Source organism: Schistocerca gregaria, chromosome 4 (genome assembly GCF_023897955.1).
Source record: "Schistocerca gregaria isolate iqSchGreg1 chromosome 4, iqSchGreg1.2, whole genome shotgun sequence".
NCBI lineage: Eukaryota > Metazoa > Arthropoda > Insecta > Orthoptera > Acrididae > Schistocerca > Schistocerca gregaria.
In genome coordinates this window covers 679227741-679251707 of record NC_064923.1, presented here as the reverse complement: position 1 = coordinate 679251707, position 23967 = coordinate 679227741, and the positions used below count along the sequence as shown (strand labels likewise).

Sequence of the window (23967 nt, the reverse complement as noted above, 5' to 3'; positions counted from 1 at the left end):
AGCTGTTGTTGCTGTAGTATTCCAGGAGAGTGTGCCTCCAGGAGATGTGGCAATGATGGCTGTTCGGGTGGCAGTGTGAAGGTGACATGTTGTGGTTGAGCGTGATCCGTCGCGGCGCGGAAGGCCGACGTGAGTGAGACAGTGTATGTGCCGACTGTGGTTGCGGAAGCTCAACACGTTGCGGGTGTGTTCAGATTGATGCGTCACGGAAGACCGATGCGGATGAGGCACTGAGATGTGCCGAGAACGGTAGCGGAAGCTCGACTGGAGTCGGCGTGGGGGCAACAGTTGAGAAAATGCTCAAAGTTTGAGAACACATGTTAGTCTGTGGATAGCTCAACGTATGATTATAGCCGGGGCCACTTGTGTTGCAGGGAGGCTGCAGAGGTGCGGGTTGTCCAGAAGCACAGTGTAGGAAATGATGTCGAACATGGGACAGAATGTGTGAATGTTCACTGTTCATAGTCACTCCACTCAAAACGGTGTGTGGATAAAGTGAATGTTGTGGCATAAAACACTGAGGCGTAGCAGTGGGACGGAGGTGGAGGTCAGGCACAGATAACAAGTTATTGTTCCTGTTTCAGGCCGAGGTATCGAATAGGAACGCATGTGCTGATGCTGAACAAAGGCAGATGCGGGCGTAGTCGAATGCTGAGGAGGTGGACCTGTGAACGAAGCAGTTCCAGCCACGTGGCAGGTACCCGCATGGTACTGCATGGATTGCGGCATGGGAAATCGTTGTCCTGGTGATAGTAGGTTGTCCAACGAAGCATTTGCAGAAATCGGCATTGGTCCCGCACTGCACAGAGATCCATGAGAGGTAACTGCGCAGTCGATGAGGGAGGACACATGTGGCAGGAACAAAGGCGTTTGATAGCCAGAGTCATGTGCACTCCTAACCTCACTTATTGTTGCAGGCTCGAAAACATCCAGTGAAATCAGCGTAATTGTCGAGTGAGAGGCATCGTGTTACAGTCTTGGTGGGTGTACATCGCCCGCAACAAGATGCAAGTCGATCACAAAGTCCGGCATTAGGCACTGAGCTGAAGTCATTGTTCGAATGCTGTGTCGATGTAATACATGCGAAAATAACTGAGGTGGAGGTCATGGACACAGTAAAATGGTGAAAACAAAAGATGTTACAACTCGGGGTCACTAGTGAGGGGGAAGTTCGGGTTAGTTACACCAAACAACCCCCATTTAGCACTAGTTCATTTATTCACCTAAACAAATGCAAGGCTCACAAAGAACTAAAAATGACGGAAGAAACCAAAGACAATGCTCAGAGTTCTAAGACGAACACATATCGATGCTGGTGTTGACCTCATCAGCGCCACAGTCTATTATCATCTCATTGACAGTTATTGAGCTTTAAAAGTTCTCTTCCTAAAACTTGTGTTTTATACATTGCTATAAATCTGAGATCAGAAAAGGGGACACAGAATCTACAAATCAAGAGCTTACTCTGTTGCTGCTTGGGATCATCTCAATCTATTGTTGGGATAAAATGTTTCACGGATTTGCAGTAAAACATGTGAGCATGACCAGTAACTACATAGTCTCTTTGCATTTCTGGATTTCTTTACTTTCCTTCAATTATCATAATCTCCTAGTTGGCCTTTTGCCATGAACCTATACAGTATGAAATGATATTTAGATGAACTGTATAACTTGCTCCATCCCAGCTAGTGCTATCACAGGGATGTAGACAGCACTGGTATAGTTAAAATGCAATATGCCAAGGCTAAAAGTGGTGTTTCACTGCCTTATGGATCAGTAACATAAACTGTTGCTTTCTATTTATAGTTACACACACTTCCTTGGTTAGAGGAAAGTAAGACAATATAACAATGAGTACTATGTTACTGATTTATACAGGGTGAGAACAAAGACTTGCCCAGATTGACAGATTGTAAAAATTTATAACAGAATAACCACTTGACATAGTAAGTCACATTTGGTGGCATTACATACATTAGTCTTACTAGTTGTTGTACCAATAGACACGCCAATGCTCCACAACACCGACGCGGTCTGTTAGGTCACATTAGTTGCTGGCAAAATGGCGTTGAAGCACGAGAAAGTGTAATGTGTGCTTTGGTTTCATGAAATGAAATCGCCCATCAGTGTTCAGCGTAAATTTCAGGCTTATTATGCACACAGCCCTCCTGATGTTAAATTAATAAAGCAACGGTATGCAAAGAAACAGGCAGCATTGAAGATCGTCCTCAAAGTGGCAGGCCTTGTGTAAGTGATGCAACTGTTGATTGTGTTTCATAATCATTTCAACGGCGTCCATCTAAATCAACTCGTGAAGCAACATGTGAACTTCAAATACCACAAGCAAGTGTGGTGAAGACTCTTCATTAACGGCTTAGGTTGCATGCTTACAAAGTGCAAATTGTACAGGCCTTGCAACCAAATGATTTGCTGACACATGATGAATTTGTAACTGAGATTCTCAACAGGATTGATGGTGCTAATGATTACTTAAGTTGCATATGCTTTACCGATGAATCCACCTTTAATGTCAGTGGAATGGTAATTAGGCATAATGTCCGTATATGGGGTTCAGAGTCTCCACATGCTACTGTACAGTTACAGCGAGACAGTGGAAAAGTGAATGTTTGGTGCAGCCTCATGTATAACACGGTTTTTGGACCGTTTTTCTTCATGGAAAAATCCATTACCACTGACATTTGCTTAGATGTTTTGCAACAGTTCATTGCCCCACAGTTAGAAGAATATCAACCATGGATAATTTTCCAGCAAGATGGAGCACCCCCCCCTCCCCCATTAGGCTTTGATAGTGCGTGATTTCCTGGATGAAACATTTCCAGATTGGTAGATTGGAAGGAACAGTCCAACACCCTGACCACCTCGCTCTCCAGACATTAAGCCCCTTGACTTTTTTTCTGGGGCTATAACAAGGACAGAGTCTTCCTCACTCCAGTTGTTGATATCAGCGAGCTGAAGGCTAGGATACAAGGTGGTGTGTGACAGAACACATGTTGCATAACACCTGGTGGGAACTAGAATACCATATCGACATTCTCCGAGCTACCAAGGGAGCACAGTAACACTAACCTATGTAATGGCCTCAAATGTAAATTATTATGTCAAATCGTTATTCTGTAATAAATTGTTAAAATCAGGGCAAGACTTTGTGCTCACCCTGTATAATGGGACTGGTCCATTCATACAAGTCCACATCTGCAGTCTCTCTTTATTCGGATCCCCAGGCAATTATATACTTCTCCAAAGTTCTTTAGTTCAAATTGTTCCTTATTTTTTCTCTCTTTTTTTTTTCTTCTGACTGTTACATAAAAAGATCAGTATGTTACCTGTCTAAACTTCACTGATGAATATGTCTCTTGCTTGATTTTTCTGATAAATGCAGGAGTCAGCTGTAGACCTGCTGGAATTTAAACTTACTAGAGCTTTATCCGATTTGATTTTCTAGCAAACAGACTGCTTTCTTGAGTCTTTTAATATTTTTGTCTTTTATTATTTTCATTATATAATCAACCATGGGAATTTTAATATAAAATTGTTCTTTCAAGTCATCTTACAAAAAATCTGTAACTACACCAAAGTGATCAATGTCCAAGTTATATCTAGCAGCTAGCATGCACAAATATCTGAACTGTATCACATCACCAGTAAGTAAGACTTGGGCGCATCCCTCAACTGTCAGACAAGCTTATTGTAAATTATTTTCCCTTGTAAGTCTGTTTTTGTCTTTAAAACCCACTTTGCATCAAAAGCTTTTTTGTCTTTAGGTTGGCTTGCTGATTTGCACATCTTATTCTCTGCATGTGAGTTTAATTCTTCTTAAGTTGCATGAAGCCATGTGTCTGAGTCCTTAGATTAGAATGCTTCATCCAAAGTTGACAATTCTGATACTTGTCCATCTTTAGTATGACAGGACACCTAACAATCCATCTTCTTTTGTCTTGGTATTCAGAAAGATCTTCTGAGGAGTCAAATTTGTTGAGATGGTTCACAGTCTTCTTTCATTCTGACTGAACCTCATTTTTGTGAGATGCAATTGTTGGACCTGGCTTCCCTTGAGCCATCTTGCACATCAATGTTTTTTAGGTCTGATTCCTTTAACTCATTAATGAGTCTTCATAGACTTCTTTCAGTTTACTCCATACTTCTTTCACCACCGGAGTCTTCTGTAGGTACACATTAATAGAAGGCTCAACTGCCAAAATTATTTCAGCCTTTTTGGTAATAATTTCAGATTCATCTCTGATCAGATATGTTATGCATTGTTATGATTGTTTGTGTTGCAAATCAGTTGAGCTTCAAAAGCTGGCAGATTGTTAAACACAGTCGGACCAAGGAGTTGGTGTGTGATGAGGGGAAGGCTTGTTAGACATGAGGTGACAAGCAGCAAGCCATTAAGCGACAGTGTTCCAGGTACCAGCTTGACCAGTGTGAGTGAAGAATGGAAGCCATCATGAACTGACGCCTGAAATATTAGGCTGAAAGTACGATAAATTTAAACAAACTGTTAAAATTACTACGGAGTATCCGAAGAGTTTTTCTTTTTTTAAAAAAAATTGTCAGAAGCTCTGGACTCCAAAAAAATTCACGCCAAGATGGTACAACTTATGTATTAAGAACTATTATTTTTGAAACATTTGTTATTCATAATTGTTACTGCTGTTTACAGACAAGTTAAGGACAAGTATGGCACACCAACAGAAAGGAACTGACGTTACATGGCGAGCAACAGTGGTGATACAATATTACACATATAAATTATTAAACAAGTTATTAAAAACAAAGATTCCAAGACTTACCAAGCGGGAAAGCGCCAGTAGACAGGCACAATAAAATAACACACAAACACCCACACACAAAATTTCGAGCTTTCGCAACCGGTGGCTGCTTCGTCAGGGAAGAGGGAAGCAAAAGGAAAGATCAAAGGATGTGGGTTTTAAGGGAGAGGGTAAGAAGTCATTCCAATCCTGGGTTACCCTCTCCCTTAAAACCCACATCCTTTCATCTTTCCTTTTCCTTCCCTCTTTCCTGACGAAGCAGCTGCCGGTTGCGAAAGCTCAAATTCTGTGTGTGTGTTTTATTCATTGTGCCTGTCTACCGGCACTTTCCCGCTTGGTAAGTCTTGGAATCTTTGTTTTTAATATATTTTTCCCATGTGGAAGTTTCTTTCTATTTTATAAACAAATTATTATTTATTCTTGTTGAAAAATTTTCCAAAACAGAGTTCTCCACATCTGGATAAATTATTAGCAGCAGCATGTTCCATTTCCAATAAGTACCATGCAGTAGCTATTAGTGCAAATAGATTTTGTTCTTCTTCTGCATTTCAAGGCTTAGGCACTTGTGTTTGTTCTGTCTTCACTTTTCACTTCCACTTCATTCTGGGTCTTCTTATGCCCCTCTCTCCTCTTGGCTGATGCAGATTGGCCAGATGTGGGATTCGTTCTGCATTCATTGTTTGTAAGTAATTTTTCCATAACATTTTATTTGTTCGGTCTTCACATCAACATAATAAATATCTCCATTTCTTATATGTTCTTCCCTGGTAACTCCTCTCACCTTTCTAAGAAATCTTGTTTCTGTTGCTTGTAGTTTGCTTTTATCAAGTCTTTTAGGGATCCACGGCTCAGTTCCATACAGGAATACAGCTGTACCCATTGTTTTATAAAATTTAAATATTGTTCTGGAATGGTTTGTTCTTCATTTCACACACTGACTAATATTTGTTAACCTTACTTTCTATGTCCTTGTTCACAATAACTTAAGTTGCATCCTAAAAAATTAATGCTGGAGACCTGCTTAAGTGGTGTGTTACTGTTTTTGGCTGGGTGGAGTATTTCCCATGATGAGTCACAATTTTAGTTCTCTTTGTTGATATTTGGAGGTTATATTCTTTTTTTCCTAATTGATGTAATTAACAAACTGCTTAAAGTAGTTTATCTTCACTTTCTTCCAAAATGGTAACATCATCTGCATGCATAAGTATACCATACTTATTTCTATTAATCTTTCAACCCAAATTTACTTCCTATCTCCAGTTTTTACTCAAATGACTTAAATTTACATTAAATAAGATTGGTGACAGGCTACAGTGAACAGTGTTTGGGTTGACCAATATGGTACTGTAACAGCACGCAAAGGTATCACACATTTAACTTGAGCTCAGTACAAGTGTAATTTCTGTAATTTTTGTCAAAACCTATTTCAATAGTGAACATGTAGATATGTAAGAATTTATGAGTGTGTCTATTATATATACATAAATTAAATAGAATATGAAAAAGCTGTAAACCTTACAATATTGTGGCCAAGGGAAACGTGTGTTGTATACAACAGTAAGTCAGGTGGCCCAGGTTTTAAATAAGCAAGCAGGCTGAGCCCTGAGACTTTTTGGTCTATATCATTTGCTGAGGTGCTTCACTGTTGGTTCATGGTAAAACTGATGAGATGTTGGGTGGTCAGAATGTCACATGTATTTAGAGTGCTTTGTATCTCCACTTTGTGGACTTTGCATAAATTTCTGTTATCAGACTGAACTTTTAAAAGTTCCATGTGTGAATGATAGTACTTTTGGTAGTGATAGACTTTGATAATGGTACATCTGAGAGTGTGAGTAGAACTTTTCAGACACAGCTGTTGATCATTACAGTCACTTATTTGGGGTACAAACTTTAATGCTAAATAGTGCACTGAAAATTACCTATCAATCTGCTTGCTACTCATTGTTTATTAGTTTTCAATAGTGACTGAGAAACTCATATTCATAGTAGAATCCTATGGCCACAGTTCATACATGATTTGTTTGGAGGTTTTCTGTCTTACTTGAAATAAACACTGCAAGTTAATATGTGATTCAGTGCATTTCACCAACATTATTTATCCCCTGGGATACATTTACCTTTATCATTATTACATAACTTCATATTTGGTTCAAATGGTTCAAATGGCTCTGAGCACTATGGGACTTAACTGTTGTGGTCATGAGTCCCCTAGAACTAAGAACTACTTAAACCTAACTAACCTAAGGACATCACACACATCCATGCCCGAGGCAGGATTCGAACCTGCAACCATAGCGGTCGCGCGGTTCCAGACTGTAGTGCCTGGAACCGCTCAGCCACTCCAGCCGGCAGGTCTTCTTATTTGCACAGCAGCTTAGTTATAAAGTTTTAATATTTGACAAACTATTCTGCATGTCACGTGAGATTTATGTTGTTTGGGCCAAAGGTGACAATAAGCAATCAAAACCCTACTGAGTCACATAGTTTTCTAAGTTGCATGCTTGTCCGGCCCGAGGGTGATTGTTGGGTTTGCTTTCAGTCTTAGCACACAATGTCAAATTAAAAGCCATACTTAATCTCCAGGTATTGTCACAACCTGCTGGATTTTCCTCTTCCTTTTAGGTTCTCAGTTAATAGCACAGAGTTAGCACTTGAGGAAGTAATAGCATTCACATTCTGTATTAGTGTCTTGAAACAAATTTTCTTGATGTAACAAAACATACCTATAACATGGGTCCAGAAAGTAATTGCATTTGTGTCGGTACTTAAAGTGGCTGTAGTGAGTTCTGATAGGTTCGATTATGACAGGGGGCTCTCAGCTTCAAAGCAATGCCTTCGCCAGTCTGCTCCTTGCACTTGGAACATTGTGCACCTCTGTTTATTGCCAGTGTCACAAAATGTGACTGAATCATCACTTAAGCTACAGGTATGTTATGCAATAAAGTTTTTCTTGAAACAGCAAATCTCATGAATTTGATTGTGCAGCTTTTGCAATAGTTGAAAGCATTTAAGGAAAGCTGGGAAGAGGTAGTTGACAAATCATACGCTGAACGGCCATCAGCCAATATAACCAATAGCGATTTGGCCTGTGTGTGTGATTTGTTAAATGCTGACTGGTGGCTTAGTGTCCACATGATTGCAGAAACTTTCAACATTCCCAAAACAATTGTGCACAAACTGGTGAAAAATAAATCGCACATGAGGAAGGTGTATGCAAGCTGAAGTTGGTTCCCAAGCTTTAGATGGATGATCAGGAGAATCACCAGGTGACTGTCATGAGTGAACTTATTGAACACATAGAAAGTGTTATTACCAGCAGCATGGTGTTTCAAGTATGACCTAGAAACAAAATGATAAAACTGCAAGTGGTACACCTTGGGATCCTCATCTGAAAAAAGCAAGACTAAGCAAGTCAAAAGTGAAAATAATGTTGATTGTCCTTTTCAGTGCCAAAGGCACAATGCACAGAGAGCTTGCTCCAGGCCAAACCATGAATACTGTCCATTACTTTGACGTGCTGAAAGAACTGCGAAAATCAGTTTTCCGAGTGAGAAAGGAGAGCTCCACGAAGACAACACTCCAGGCTACACTGCTCTGCACTTTCGTAAGCACCTGGCAAATGACAACTTGGGATTGCAGCCCCAATGTCCCCACAGTTCTGACATGGCTCTGGGTGAATTTTCTCTCTGCCCAAGCATCAAGACCACCCTGAAAGGAATCCATTTTGGGTCAATGAAGCTGTCCAAGGTGCCTGTCAAGGGCTCTTGCCAACACCCCCAATTGCAGCCTTCCAGGATGTGTATCATGCGTGGCACAGCCACTCGAAAAAATATGTACATGCCCAAGGGAGTTACTTCAAAGAATATTAAACATTTGTAATGATATCTAAAATGAAAGCATTGGTTAAAAACATTGCACTACTTTCTGGACACACATTGTGCTTGTCTTTGATTGTTTTGCATGCTACCAGCAATGTGGATGTACTAGGCCCATAACCTGTTGTTTTTCATTGCTTCAATAGGTAGTGATTAGAGAACTATTCTACAATACAAAAGCACAGTAAAGGTAGAGCAAAAGGTCCATAACTAAGGATGTATAACTTTTAACAGCTATCAATAAAGGGGCTAATCTCTTCACTCTGGATGCAAAAGGTAATCTGGTAAGAACTAGGGAGGAAGCCCCCTTAGTCGCACCTTGGTGAGGATTAGGGGGCATATAAGGATATATTCCAAAGCTGGATCCATATGTTTGTATTACGCTGATGTTAAATATCCATGAAGGAATCATCTTGATAGTTCACTTTCTGGAGAAGAAATATGGATGGGCTGTTTATCTAACTGCAGTGTAGACATCATGAGGAATCAAAGACTGCTACTTTCTTGACTACTTGTATTATGGATCATACAAGGAAGACTGACTACTACATGACAAGACTGGCGTATTGAGATTTAGAAGCACAACTGCTATGAGCACTACACTACTAATATTTACCCATGTTACCAATAATAATAATAATAATAATAATAATAATAAAGATTTTATTGTCTTTATGCCATTACAGAAATTGACAACATCAAATGAAGATACAATTTATAATACAGTGTGATAAGGTATTGACTACTGAAATATTTTAGCTTATATTACAATAAATGTACAGTGGGTCATCTGTTGGATTACAGCATTTTACAGTTGAAGAATTCATTGATATCATAGGACTGGTGGGCAATAAACCATTCATGCAGTCTTTCTTTGAATGTACGTTCAGGAAGATTCTGTACAGCATGTGCCAGCTTATTAAATAGTTTGTGCCCTGTGACTTCATAGCTATTTATTGATTTTGATAGTCTGTAGTAAGGTGTGTATATGTGTTTGATGCTTCTTGTGTTGTAACAATGTACATTTTCTCTCTGTTTCACATCTTGTAGGTTCTCCTTCGTAAAGATTAAGACATTGTATATATAGAGGTTTATTACTGTCTTAATTTTTTGTTTAGTAAATAAGGGTTTGCAGTGAGCCTTATGTGAAGAATTTGTAATTATCCTAATGGCTTTCTTCTGCAATATTAGGATGTCATGTATATGACCACAGTTACCCCACAAGATAATGCCATAGGATATTATACTTTGGAAAAATGCAAAATAAGATGATCTGATGTACGTTTCAGGTACACAGTTTCTGAGTTGTCTTAATAAATAAATTACTCTAGATAGCTTACTACTAATATAGTTTACAGGATAACTTTTTGTCTAAATAAACTACCATGAATTTAACAAAACTAGGGTCATCAGATAGTGGCTTGTCTCTTAGAGTGAAGATTATGTGCTGAGTTTTATTTTCATTTAGCAGGAAACCATTTGCTCTGAACCAATATGCTGTGTGAGTGAGTGTATTTTCAGCACAGGTTTTAAGATTGTTACTGTTATGAAGAAAAGTCGTATCATCTGCATACAATACAGTGGTGGATCTAATAAAAGAGGGGAGGTCACTGATCATCATCAGAAACAGGAAACGGCCCAGTACAGATCCCTGAGGCACATCTATTTTAACATTTTCTATGTTTGACATTTCCTTACCAACACAAACTACCTGTTTACAGTTGTTGAGATAAGCTTTTAATAGTCTGAGATTGTTTCCTTTGATGCCGTAGAATTCTAGTTTCTCTAGTAGTGGCGTGTGCTCAACACAGTCGAGGGCCTTGTTTAGGTCACAGAGTGAGGCCTGAGCAAAGCCTTTGTTCTCAAAAACTTGGAGGATATAACTGACTACTGTGTTGATGTCATCAATGGTCGACAGATTCTTCCTAAACCTGTATTGTGTAGCATTAATTATTCCTAGATTCTCAAAGTGAGATGATAATTGTTGGTACATGATGCATTCTATTACCTTGGAGAATGAGGGTACTATTGAAATAGGCCTGTAACTAGATGGATAGTCTTTATCTCCCTTTTTGTATACTGGAACAATCCTAGACAGTTTTAACTCATCAGGAAAATATCCCTCAAGTAAGCACTTGTTTATGCAATGGGTTGAAGGATACAGAACGCAATCACACACTTTTTTTAGCAGGTTGCATGATATGCCATATATATCTAAGCTCTCAGATGATTTCAGTTGTTTTCTGACCCCTTGTACAAATCTAGGAGATACTTCGGAGAAGGTTAGCATGCTTGTATTTAGTGACTGTCTATCCCAATTTTGGGAGAGTAACTCTGATGGACTAATGTCTGGTTTGATAATTGTGTCTCCTATTTCTTTCACTGAATTAATAAAAAAAACTCATTGAGTGTTTGAGGTGGGATATTAATTTTGTCTTTTTTAGTATCTGTGGCAGCACTGTTAAATACTTTCCAAGCGGTTTTGCATTTATTGGTGGAATTATGTATGCTGTTGGCATTATAGGTTTTTTTGGCTTGCAGGATGGCTTTTTGTATTCATTCCTGCGTTACACATAGGCTGATTTGGCATAGTCAGACTTCATACTATTGTATATGTTGTACAGTAACAAAACTTGTTTCTTTAGATCTGCCAGCAGTTTAGTGTACCAGATATTTTGTCTGTTTTGAGATCTGGATTTGTGACTGCTGTCCATTATTTTGAGTTTCTTTATGGGAATACTATGGTTAAATACAGTCAAGAATGCATTAATATCTATCAAATATTATTTTGGCTGGCAGGTCATTACTTGGTGTGTAATGTCCATCAACACTACAATGGTCAAACCAGTCTCTGTCAGCAAGGGAATTACGAAATGTGTTAATTTTATCCTCTGTTTCAGGTCTGGTAATCACAACTGTTGGGACAGGGCTGTTTGCATTGCTCCTATTGAGGGGAATTTTACTTGCATAATTTAGGGATACGGAGTCATGGTCAGTGAATGGGAACACTACAACTTTGCATGTGTTTTCATGGTCTTGAAGTTTACAAAGATGTTATCTAAACCTGCTTTGTTTCTTGTGGGCCTGTAATTGATATGATGTAAATTGGTATTGTCTTAGTAAGTTTGTCAGATCTGCAACACTACCCTTACATTTAGTAACATCAGTATTCAATTCATCTCCTATTGCAATATCATAGTGTAGCCATTCAATATTACTTAATTCACTCAGTAGCATGTCCATTTTTTCTAAAAATATGTTAATGCTTCCCTTTCATGATCTGTACATGGATACTACTATTAGCTTATGACTATTGATTATTATACCCGTAACTTCAAAATGTTGTTCATCGCACAAGGAATATAGGTCTAGTTTGGTTATTGTACAGTTGAGTGACTGGTTGAAATAAATTGCCACACCATCTCTAATGTGCTCTTCCCTACAGTAGCTATTTACTATACAAACACTGGACTCGCATTCGGGAGGACGACGGTTCAATCCCGTCTCCAGCCATTAAGATTTAGGTTTTCCGTGATTTCCCTAAATCGTTTCAGGCAAATGTCAGGATGGTTCCTTTGAAAGGGCACGGCAGATTTCCTTCCCAATCCTTCCCTAATCCGAGCTTGCGCTCTGTCTCTAATGACCTCGTTGTCGACAGGACATTAAACACTAACAACCACCATCTACTATACTGAAATTGTAAAATTTGGCAACTGCAAGCTCATTCTCATTAGCCCAGTGTTCACTCAGAGAGGCAGAGAGGTGGCGCAGTGGTCAGCGCATTGTACTCGCATTCAAGAGGATGAAAGTTCAAATCCCCATCTGGTGATCCCGAGTTAGGGTTTTTGACCTAGCCCTAATCTTCCTTCCTTTACAGATGGTCATGTGTCAACTCATCAGACACTGGCAGGTCAGTGAACCCTGGGCAGGGTTGTTGGAGACTCTGTTGCAATACTGGAGTTGGTAAACATACACTGAGGTGAGTATCAAGTACTTGTAACATGACAAAACTGGTAACCTAAGGAAGGGAATGGGACACCTTGATTTTAAGTGTTGCTGCATGAGTAGGTCTAAAAAAGAATCAGTCCATTAATGTTAATTCTAATCATGTATACATGTCCTATAAACTGATTCATTCCACATCATTTCAATAAAAAAAATCATTCAAATGATCTATGTGTAACGCCGGAAATGCATATCCTCCTATTTCCATCTATTGTACTATAATTTTTTTTCCTTGCTTTGTTACCTCAGTGTCTGTGTATGTGCGGATGGATATGTGTGTGTGTGCGAGTGTACACCTGTCCTTTTTTTCCCCTAAGGGAAGTCTTTCCGCTCCCGGGATTGGAATGACTCCTTACCCTCTCCCTTAAAACCCACATCCTTTCGTCTTTCCCTCTCCTTCCTGAAGAAGCAACCATCGGTTGCAAAAGCTAGTAATTCTGTGTGTGTGTTTGTGTGTTTTGTTCATGTGCCTGTCTGCCGGCGCTTTCCCGCTTGGTAAGTCTTGGAATCTTTGTTTTTAATATATTTTTCCCATGGGGAAGTTTCTTTCTATATATATATATATATATATATATATATATATATATATATATATATATATATATATATATATATATATATATATATATATATATAATTTTATGCTGGGTCTTGCCTAGGGAAAACTATGCTATCGAACAAATACACCGATAGTTTGTGTGGAGAACCAAAGAGTTTAAGATCTTTGGTAGTGTTAACTCTGACTTGTGGAGCGCGGGCAGAGCAGGGAGAGTCTGGCTCGGGTAGTGCAGATGAGCAGGTGTGTTGTGTGACGCTCCCGCGAGTTGCTGCACTTTCGGGGTTTGGAAGCATGTAATTGTGCTCGACTTGCTATGATAGTTTCTGACACGGTGTCGCGGACGGGAAGCATTAGCTGGCGCACATCAAGAGCCCGGTTCACCTGGCGACAGTGTCGAGAAGAAGGTGCGCCAACATCCAGCTTCTGCAACAGCGACAGCCGACAATGAGTGACTCTCGCCACCTCCTCGACCAACAACTTCAATCCTTCAATCAACCAACAAGGAAGACTGGAAGCACGTAAAGTTTTAGAACTGTATGGCAGACCTCAGTTTTTAAAATCGTTGTATCACAAAATGACAGCAACTTAGCATGAACCTTTGTTACTCATTGTCCCAATTGCATTACCAAGCAGGGCCCTTTTCCGAAATGAACCAGAGTGTCGGAATTTAGACGCCAGCATTAAAGTAATATCATTCCATTTCACTGCTTCAATTTCAAAGTTCAGTTAAGGTATTCATAGTTGGCTACAATATTTAGATTACACAAGCACAAATTAAGAGTGCGAGTTTTGTTAGCATATTTTAGCTTACCTGTGACTGCAGCTCAGCTTGGTAAATACTAAATGTTACTATTGTTAATTGTCCAGAATCATTTAATTCAAGTTCAAAGTTAAATCTCTTATTTCTAAGTTGCGTAGTTTCAAGTAGCTTTTGAAATGATTGTTGAGGTAGCCCAAGACTAACATTATTTTACTGAATTTTGTAGTGCTTCAGAAGCAAATCTCACTATTAATTTCAGTCACTAAATTAACTTTCAATTTTCCAGTTTTATTAATTGTTTTGCTAAATTAAGTCAGAGGGTAGCGAAATTTATTACTTCTGACAAACATTCAGTTTTCACACAGCACGTGTCAACCTCCAGTTGCCACGCTTTTTGTGCTAATTATATGTGCATTAATCTTTCATTTTCAGTTATTATAGTAGTTAACCATAGGACTGGCGACCGTAATTTTCCCCAAATCTCAAATATCTAATTAACGCCAACTAATTGTTAACATGACAACCACACATTTACTTTCTTTATAAATATAACCCTTTTATCAAAATTAAATCCCACCAATTGCATTTGCATTTTTCCTTTCATTTAGATGTAACCCTTTCCTCCCTCTTTACCGACAGATTAACTTCGGTGACAATTGCTTTTCCCAAATTTCCATTAGGTACAAGCGGTTTAATTTTTCACTGTCATTAAGGTCGATAAGTGAGGGGGAGGTTACATATGGGACATGAAACTAACTAGCAAACGGTCAAGTGAAATATTCAGTACCAGTTACTGGCTCTGACCAGTTACATAATGTTAATGGTTGTTGTGACGTCACTGTCAGTTGGGTTGTTAGTTGGTGAAGCCAAAAAAATGTGATAACAAAAACCTGGTTGTAGTGACAGACTGATCTACAGCTTAGGTCAAGGTCAAGGTCAAGTTCAAGTTGGAAGGTGACTAATCGGGAGTTGGCAAAACCAACAAATGTGAAAGCAAAAGCCAGGCCATAGGGACACATCGATCTGTAGTTCATACCATTTGACAAACTGACACTGATATGAAGTTATAATCATCATGTTGTTTATGTTGTTTATTGTGGTTCTCTAGATCACTGGTCAGAGCCACCAATTAGTACTGAATATTTCTCCTTATGTGGCAAGAGGTCATAAATGTAGATTATGAGAATGTATTTAATGGTGGAATTGTACACTAGATTTAAGAAAGAAAATAAGTTCATACAGCATAAAATAAAAAGAATACTACTGTAAATGAAAAATAGTATTATTTAACAAGGGAACTTAACCAAGAATAAAATAACATGGCATACCTGAACCTTTCTACCGTTTGCCTCTAGTGCAAATCAACTAGAATAGTGAATGTACGAAATTAACAGAATGAGTTTGACAGTATGCATGAAATTCAATTATATGATAACTTAATTCATGTATAAACAAATATATCAAAAACGAATTGGTGCAAACAAACAATGAAGACATAGAATTGGATGAAGATAAGGTATTGTTAAGATGTTTCATTTCTAATTAAGCAACTCAAAATTAAAATCAAAGAAATGGAAAAAAAATCCCTCTGAATTCCAAGTATGGGGAGCAAAATGGCATCATAAGTAGTTCCTGATAATGAACAATGAGTGTGTGGTGAAAAGGGTGGGGGGAGGAGGGGCAGAGCTTCTCAAAATAACAACCTTTTTTCTTCCTCTTGGCTGAGGTGATTTGAATCCTGTTTTTAAACATTAATAATTTATATGGAATAATATTCTTATAATTAACACACTTTGACATATTAATAATTTTACAATTAGTAGTTTACAAAACTCAATGAAATTAAATTCCAATGCTAGATTCAATACGAAGAATTCCGTGAAATTTCTCTGATTTTTCCAAGTTAAAATGTAATTCCCTAAGAATTTCAGGTTTTACAGAAGAATCACCACCCTGATTTATAAGAAAGTTATAATAGCAATTACGAAGTTTGTCAATGAGTCATGTATCCGAAAAAGTAGTAACAAAATAAAATAAACTTAGGAGATAATAAACAGGAATACAGGAAAACAAAAAAGAAGGAAAAAACTACAATTTGCTGACATAATTAAAACTGAAAATCTGTATATCATTACTTTGGAATCCCATCACCACCACATGACATTTTATTTTTAAATTTATTAATTACATTTTGTATCTCTAATGCTGTTTCAGATTATATAAATGTGGTCTTAACCTTCATGGGGAGTTGCACTATTGGGCTGAAATCACATTTAGTGAATTAGGTAGTCTGCAGTGAGTCATCCTCAACAGTTTTAACTTCACTTTTAATAATAAAGTACACACAAACTGTCTACCCAATATACAAAACTGATATTATTAATTACTGATCTACATCAGTGCTATATGGCTTTTAGGAAAGTCTGAGGTATTTGATGTCACTGACTATAATTTATTGCTCAGGAAACTACACTGCTACAGGATTTATTGGGTAACATGTGACTGATTCAAATCATATTTTTCTAATAGGTATCAGAAGGTAGAATACAACATATAGGTAGAGTTCATGTATTAGCAAATCAAGAGAGTCCACTGCTGTTCTTCATATTATATTGTGAAGAAAAAGCATTTTGGATAAATTTCAGCCATATAACAAACAAACTAGGAAGCAATCTACCAGTAAAACAGGGCCACTTTGAGACAGAGCAAACATTCTCTACTAAATATTTAGACGTATACCTGTATGAACATTTAAGGTGCAGTAAACATACATTATTTTTAAACAACAGATTACGTCAGTCTTGTTATATTCTTTGAGTGCTTAAAAATTCCTGTACTATTAACACAGTATTATGTTCCTACCTTGCACTCATACATAACATGTTAAGATGTGGCATGTTTTGGGGCAATACTAGTCTAGCTAAAAACTTATGTTTACTTCAAAAGAGAACAATATTAAAAATCAAAGCAATGGCACACAAAGAACCATGTAAGAACTTTTTCAGGGAATTAAAAATTATGACCCAACGATTTTGTCTACATTTATGATAGTATATGTTTCCTAAGAGCACACTGGGAACTTTAGTCTTAAGCAGTCAACTCCATAGCTATGTAGCAAGAAATAGCGACAATTTTCATGGTGAAATGCACACAAAAGTCATGCATTAAAAAAATGCTCTTCAATAGCCAAAAATTCTATTTAGTGAATTACTGAATGAAAAAATATCTCAGAACTCTTACTGTTGTTAGAAGTGTATGGTTTCATGTTGTTCATTAGAAAATTTTATTTGTCAACATGTAATTGTAAAACTGGTTCATGTATAACAAATTCTATACCATTGTACATAATGATATATAAGAATGCTAAATAAAGTGGATAAATAAGAAAATTGAATTCCAGTTGTCAGCTCTGAACACTGACATAGGAAACATGCGACAAATATTGCAAACAAATAATATTTTATTTATTTATTTATTTATTTTCGAGTTCCATGGATCTTTCACCTAAATGTATTGCTAGGATGTAGAAAGTGTCATGTTATTACAGTAATAGACACATGTAGATGATCATGAGGCAAGCAATTTAACATATATAAGCAGATACATGAAAAAGGGCATCCACATGTCAAAGAATTACACCAAAAAAATCAGATAACAACATAGATAATATTACAGTAATGACATAGATGAACGCATAAATAATAGTGCAGCAATGAAATATATGATTACATGGACAAATTTAAAGAAATTCATCTAAAAAATATTCTACCAACAAGTGATAAGCTAATCTACATAATCAGTTGTATTAGAAATGCATGAAATTAACTATATGACAACTATAGCACTGTATCAGTAATTTTTTAAATAAACTTCAATGCTTATTTGAAGCAAATCCGAGTTTTCACAAATTAGCTTCCAGTTGCTAGGTATTTTATCTATGTATTCCCCTCTTCACAGTTCCATGAACAACTGGTAATGAATGTGTATTGCCAGTTTTGAGTTGCGTGACATTTGGACTTCCAACACGACAATCTTTCTGATGCGTTGGGTAAGAATGGAAAATAGACTCAGGAAGTTCTTTGATACATTTCACGAGATACAAAATGAAATAATCGTATGGTATTATTGGTCGAGAAAACACATCTGCGGTAGTTCGAGCGCCTAGGGCGATTCTCTTTATTTGACGCCCACTTTCGCGAAATGCGCATCGATGATAACACGGAATTCTGTCCCTGAGCGAAGAAAATCCCGACCAAGCTGGGAGTCGAGGGCAGGTTTTAGGATTTAGCACAAGCAAAACAACCAATACGCCAAGTGTTGCGGATACGAGATGCGAAAAGAATTAAGCATCACCCCAATGGCAGGTTGGTATTATTGAACGTATCTGAGTTTGCTGCACTAGTTACGATGGACAATTATTTTTAATACTGTAATAAGATATAATTTGTATTGCCTTACCATACGACTACCTTGGTTTTTCGACCGTTATTACCTATACTTCATTTTATTGCGCGATTTCTCCTATGTCAAAAGAATAACAGGGTGCTTCAAATCGCACTTGGAAAGGAATCCTCACAAATTATATTTGTTACAGTTTGTAGCAGCAGACAAAAAACATAACATTGGTGTCAAGACAACAAAACGAGTAAATAGGTGCAGCCCGTTGTAAGGTTAAGCCACTACTGATCTAGCAAATTTGACTATTTGCAAAATGCACTAGATAATAATAACAACCCACAATGGGAAAAGCTGTATAATACTAAATGATGCCGATACTTTATTTTGTGATGCTAAGTTTGATGTAGTTTATTGTGTTCAAACAAATAATATTACTACCAATAATTATGACGAAGGCTCATTTTCAGTCTTCAAATTACGGACCTCACCTCATTTTCTGATGTCTGCGTATCCTATTATTATCGGTAGACAATGAATGGTTAAGATGTATTCCACAATTCCACATCTTTGTTTATACTCCAGAGTAGGTTGCTATGGCAACTGACACAACCGCTGGCTTTCACAAAACGCATTCGGACCTGGCGCGTGATCAGGTGATTCAGAGTGCGGAAGAGAAACTTTCATGAAGAAGTGCTTGGATAACACAGAATACGAACTGTATGTATACAGCTTAAAACTTGCGCATACAGCTACATGACACGTTATAACAGATTAGCAGGCCTGTTTCTAATGACGGAGAAAATACTAAGGGTTTTCTTCTGCATATTCATTTTTAGGATTCAAATTAAGCACTTCACTCCTTTTTCATATCTGTTACTGCTCCTGTTACTGATAGTAATTGTTACTTAGTATACCACAACGGCAAAAAATTGTTTACATTTCTGAGTTGGTTGCTATGGTAACTGCCCCTTACTGCTGCAGCTGAAGTTCATAAAGGCACCCACACAGGAGCAGTACACACGACCGACGAATTCGCAGCGATCTGTCGCATGCAATCGGTCGCTTGCCCCGATTCAAATCGATCCCGCCACGCAAGAGCGATTTGCCGAGCGAGCTCACCCGGTCATACTAACGCTACAATTTTAAAATGGAAACTGAACTGCTGTGTTTAGCGGCTACCGTAGTTGTGCTGCGTGATATACTAATTCTCGGAAAAGAAAAACCAGGACCAAAAACTGACCTTTAAAGAGAGAAAAGTTATTCATACAAATTTACTGAAGGAATTAATATTTCAGCCAAAATACTGGCATAATTACATGCGTATGACGGAAAGAACTTATTCGGAGTTACTAAAAATTGTTACCCCAGAAATATAAAGGAGAGACACAAATATGAGGCAATCAGTATCAGCTCATGAGCGCCTCACATCAACGTTAAGATTCCTTGCAGCTAGAAGATCTTATGAATATCTTAAATTCTCAGCAATGATATCGCCCCAGTCTTTGGGGAAGATAATTCCAGAAACGTGCAGCCTTCCACAAAACTCGAGGAAATTATAAGGCAGTATTCATAAGGAAATTTCTGTTAACTCAAATTTTATTTTTAAAATGCACAATGCAAAAAATTAAACATTACACTGTAGGGTCAAAATTGTACACAAAATTGTTTACCTCTGAATATGGAGATATTTCTTCACCTGTACTGTTATTTATCACTGTAGTATTTTGTCTCACAAGTTTGGAATGGAAACGAAGTTTCCTGTTTGCCCTGCAAATAAAACATTGTTTATAATTTTTTCAGCTACAGCCTTTGCATACTTGACATTATCCTTAGTTTGTATGCAACTTTCTTTTCCGTGTATACGGTTGTTGGTAAATTATTGCATCAAGAAAGAAGGTTTCACAATGTGATGGCGATAATCAGGCCCCATGGCCTCATCCAATGAGAAGTTTGACACTAGAGGTTCTGTGATGTCTTGAAATTTCTTATTTAGAGGTGAAATTAATGGCCGAACCTTACAAACTTTATCTTCTTTTTCAATGCTGTCATTATCGTTGACATGGAAGAAACTGTGAATTTTGTCAAAAGTATTTCTGGAGACAGAATTCGAAACAAGGACATTGTGTCAGTTCTCATCTTCCAGAACATATGTCTATGCATGACCTTAAAATATCCAGATAACAGCAAAACAGCGATGTATTTGTAGATGTCATCATGACTTATTTGTATGTTGTGTCCCTTTGAACAGCGTATTTTACTGTCTCTCTCGTTAGAATTTCAACCGAATCAGAATCAAAACCTTTACTAAAAAGATCTATTGGAGTCAAGTCTGATGTGCAGAGATGTTCTGTTATGTTAGGTGTAAGATCACAAGATACCTCAAATTTTTGTGAAGACTTTAGTCTTTCTTCTATCCAGTGTCTTGCTTTCCTAACTCAGGACCGTGACCGTGATTCGGAACAGCAAGGATTTTCCTCCTGAGTGAGAAAGGATGTAACATTTTCAACAAGGTCATCAGTATTTACTAATCTCCATCTTTTGTCCCTTTTCCTGCTTTGCTACAATAGTTCCGTCAGTTATTGCTGACAATTAGAATCTGGAGGAACAGTCGGAAGAAAGGTTTCCACTTTGCGGCAATGAAGAATGTGTCTTCTCTAAACCAGGAACAGTGGCAGATTGTTGTTCTGCATCACTACCTACATCATCTTTATCAGTGTCCTCACCATCATTTGGTGGAACAAGTACAAATGCAAGCTCCTGACATGTTCGTATGTGTCTAGAACCATTTCTGAGTCCCTCTCCTTCTCCAAATTATATCTAAAATAAATAGGAGCAACTGTGAGAAAATGACCCCTTACTACCCACCGTATAATATTTGATGTGTAAAGATATAAGCCAGTACCACAACAAAGCAGATAAAGTACTATTTTCCAATTTGTGCTTATATATTTCTTTTCAGCATTCAAATTACTAATGTGTAATAATATCTGCAACATTATGAACCTGCACATCATAACTTTATAATTACTTACCGTCTGTCCATGACAAGAAGCAGCACAGTCAATAGCATTAGAATAAATGCTTTTCACCACAAAATAAACAATCCTCATCTCCACTCCTACTGTCAGTTTCAACAATGGATATAGTAGAAATATTTCAGTTGTTGACAAAGAGCTTCTGAAAACAAATATACCTGAGAAGAGCAAGCATATGATAAATCATACGATGGGATTTAATGGGTTAAGTTGTTCTCTGTGCTAAACTGTACCAGTCAACTTCCCCCTTCGTTTCTTTGTCCCTGTTCACATTTAAACTCAGAAGAGTGTTCCTGGAGCCACTCTGTAATAATTCTGGATGTGTGAGGTGTCGCATTGTCCTGCTGGATTTAGCCATGTCCGTCGAAATGGACATGAATGGATGCAGGTTATCAGACAAGATGCTTATATATATCACTCCAAATGCACACGACCCACGCCCTTACAGAGCCTCCACCAGCTTCAACAGCCCCTGCTGACATGCAGGGTCCATGGATTCATGAGGTTGTCTATATACCCGTACACATCCATCCGCTCAATACAATTTGAAATGAGTCTCGTCCGACCAGGTAACATGTTTCCAGTCATCAACAGTCCAATGTTGATGTTGACAGGTCCAGGCGTAAAGCTTTGTGTCGTGCAGTCATCAAGGGTATGCGAGTGGGCCTTTGGCTGCGAAAGCCCATATTGATGATGTTTCGTTGAATGGTTCATTTACTGACACTTGTTAATGGCCCACTATTGAAATCTGCAGCAATTTGTAGAAGGGTAGCAGTTCTGTTACATTGAACAATTCTGTTCAGTCTGTTGGTCTCGTTCTTGTGGGATCTTTTTCCGTCCGCAGCAATGTCAGAGATTTGATGTTTTATCAGATTCCTGATATTCACAGTACACTTGTGAAATGGTAGTATGGGAAAATCCCCACTTCATTGCTACCTCAAAGATGCTGTGTCCCATCGCTCGTGTGCCGACTATAACACCACGTTCAAACTCACTTAAATCTCGATAACCTGCCATTGTAGCAGCAGTAACCGATCTAACAACTGCGCCAGACAATTTTTGTCTTATATAGATGTTGCTGACCACAGTGGCATATTCTGCCTGTTTACAAATCTCTGTATTTGAATACGCATGCCTATACCAGTTTCTTTGGTGCTTCAGTGCACATCTAACTTCAGCCTGTGCATTTACCTTTCAAAATTCTCAAACCTATGTACCAGGTTAAAGGGTCTAATGTTCCATACTCTGACATGTATAATGTTAATTTGTTCTTGCTGCTGGTGATATCCTCATGAGTAATTCATGCTTGCGAGATTTAAAATGGAGGGGGGGGGGGGGGGTGTTTTACCTCTGGTATAGTTTATCAATGAGGACCTTATCATTATTAATCCACACAGTAGAGCTGAATGACATCAGGAGAAATAGTAGTTGTAGTCTTCCCTTGCACTGAGTGATTCATAGAACCATTATAGCAAGGCCATTTAGCTAAGTGTTATAAGGCCAGATAAGTCAATTGTTCAAACTGCTATGTCCAAAACTGCTGAAAAGGCTATTGCCACTCTTCAGAAACCATAGATTGGCCCCTCCACAGATAACCCTTCATTGTGGTGTATTTATGTATTATTGAGGCACACAGGCAGCCCCCACCATCGCAGCAAGGTCAGTGGTTCTTGTATTTACACTAAAATGCATCATATCCTAAATAAAGACAATACTGAAATCATCATATGCAATTACTTATCCACTATTTTTACTAAATATTACCAGCACTCCTGATTAAAACAAGTTAAAATATTTACAGGTGGAGATCTATACACAGTCTGAACTGTTTTCATAAATGTAACCAGGTTCATTATTGCAGCAAAGCATTCAATTAGTAGCTCAGTGCAATACTCATTTATGCATATGGCTAGGACCTGTCTGAACTGCTGCCATATATGTAACAAGGTTTATTATTAAAGCAATACATTCAATAAGAAGCTCAGTGCAATACTCATTTATGCCTATGGCTAGGACCTTATTTATTTTTTGTATATATAGCGACAGCCCCTTTCTTCAAAGTGCCTACAGTAGTAGGATACCATCTTGTATCCATCTAGGAGCATCTATTCAGTTTCTATGAGTTCCAAATACTGTCTTGTTGTACGTAACACATCTCTAGAAATATATTTTTGATTTTTCAATTTCCTTTAGTGATAAGAGAAACTCGCTGTCCATCCAATACAGTTTGTATCACACAAGAATAATCTCGGATATAGGATATCCTAATCACATGTTGTGGCACTTTTGTGACCTCACAATATGGAGCCTTGTTTTTGCAAGTGATATTAATGTTCACATGTTTGCATTTATGAAGTGTCAATTAGTGTCTTCGTGGTAGGAAGTTTCACTGAGAAGATTCACTGTACCAATCTAAATACATTGTAGACAGATTTCAGCACTGTCTAAATTGCCTTTTATTATGTTTCGGATCAAACAATTTACCTATAGAAAAAACGACAATTTTTCCTGTATCACACTCCATCAGGTGGTTCAGTTT

General features: G+C 37.9%; 1 protein-coding gene across 2 annotated transcripts in view; it reads right to left on the bottom strand.

The window, feature by feature from the left end:
- LOC126365908 (B9 domain-containing protein 2) overlaps positions 1-19400 on the bottom strand; it is a 65601-nt gene extending 46201 nt beyond the window's left edge. Inside the window, exon 1 of one of the 2 annotated variants that reach the window (XM_050008632.1) lies at positions 19331-19400. The gene's annotated coding sequence lies outside the window, so the exon portion shown is untranslated. Of the gene's footprint in view, positions 1-18881 lie in introns of both variants that reach the window. The other variant, XM_050008631.1, reaches the window with a different exon arrangement.
- Between the last annotated feature and the right edge of the window lie 4567 nt (positions 19401-23967).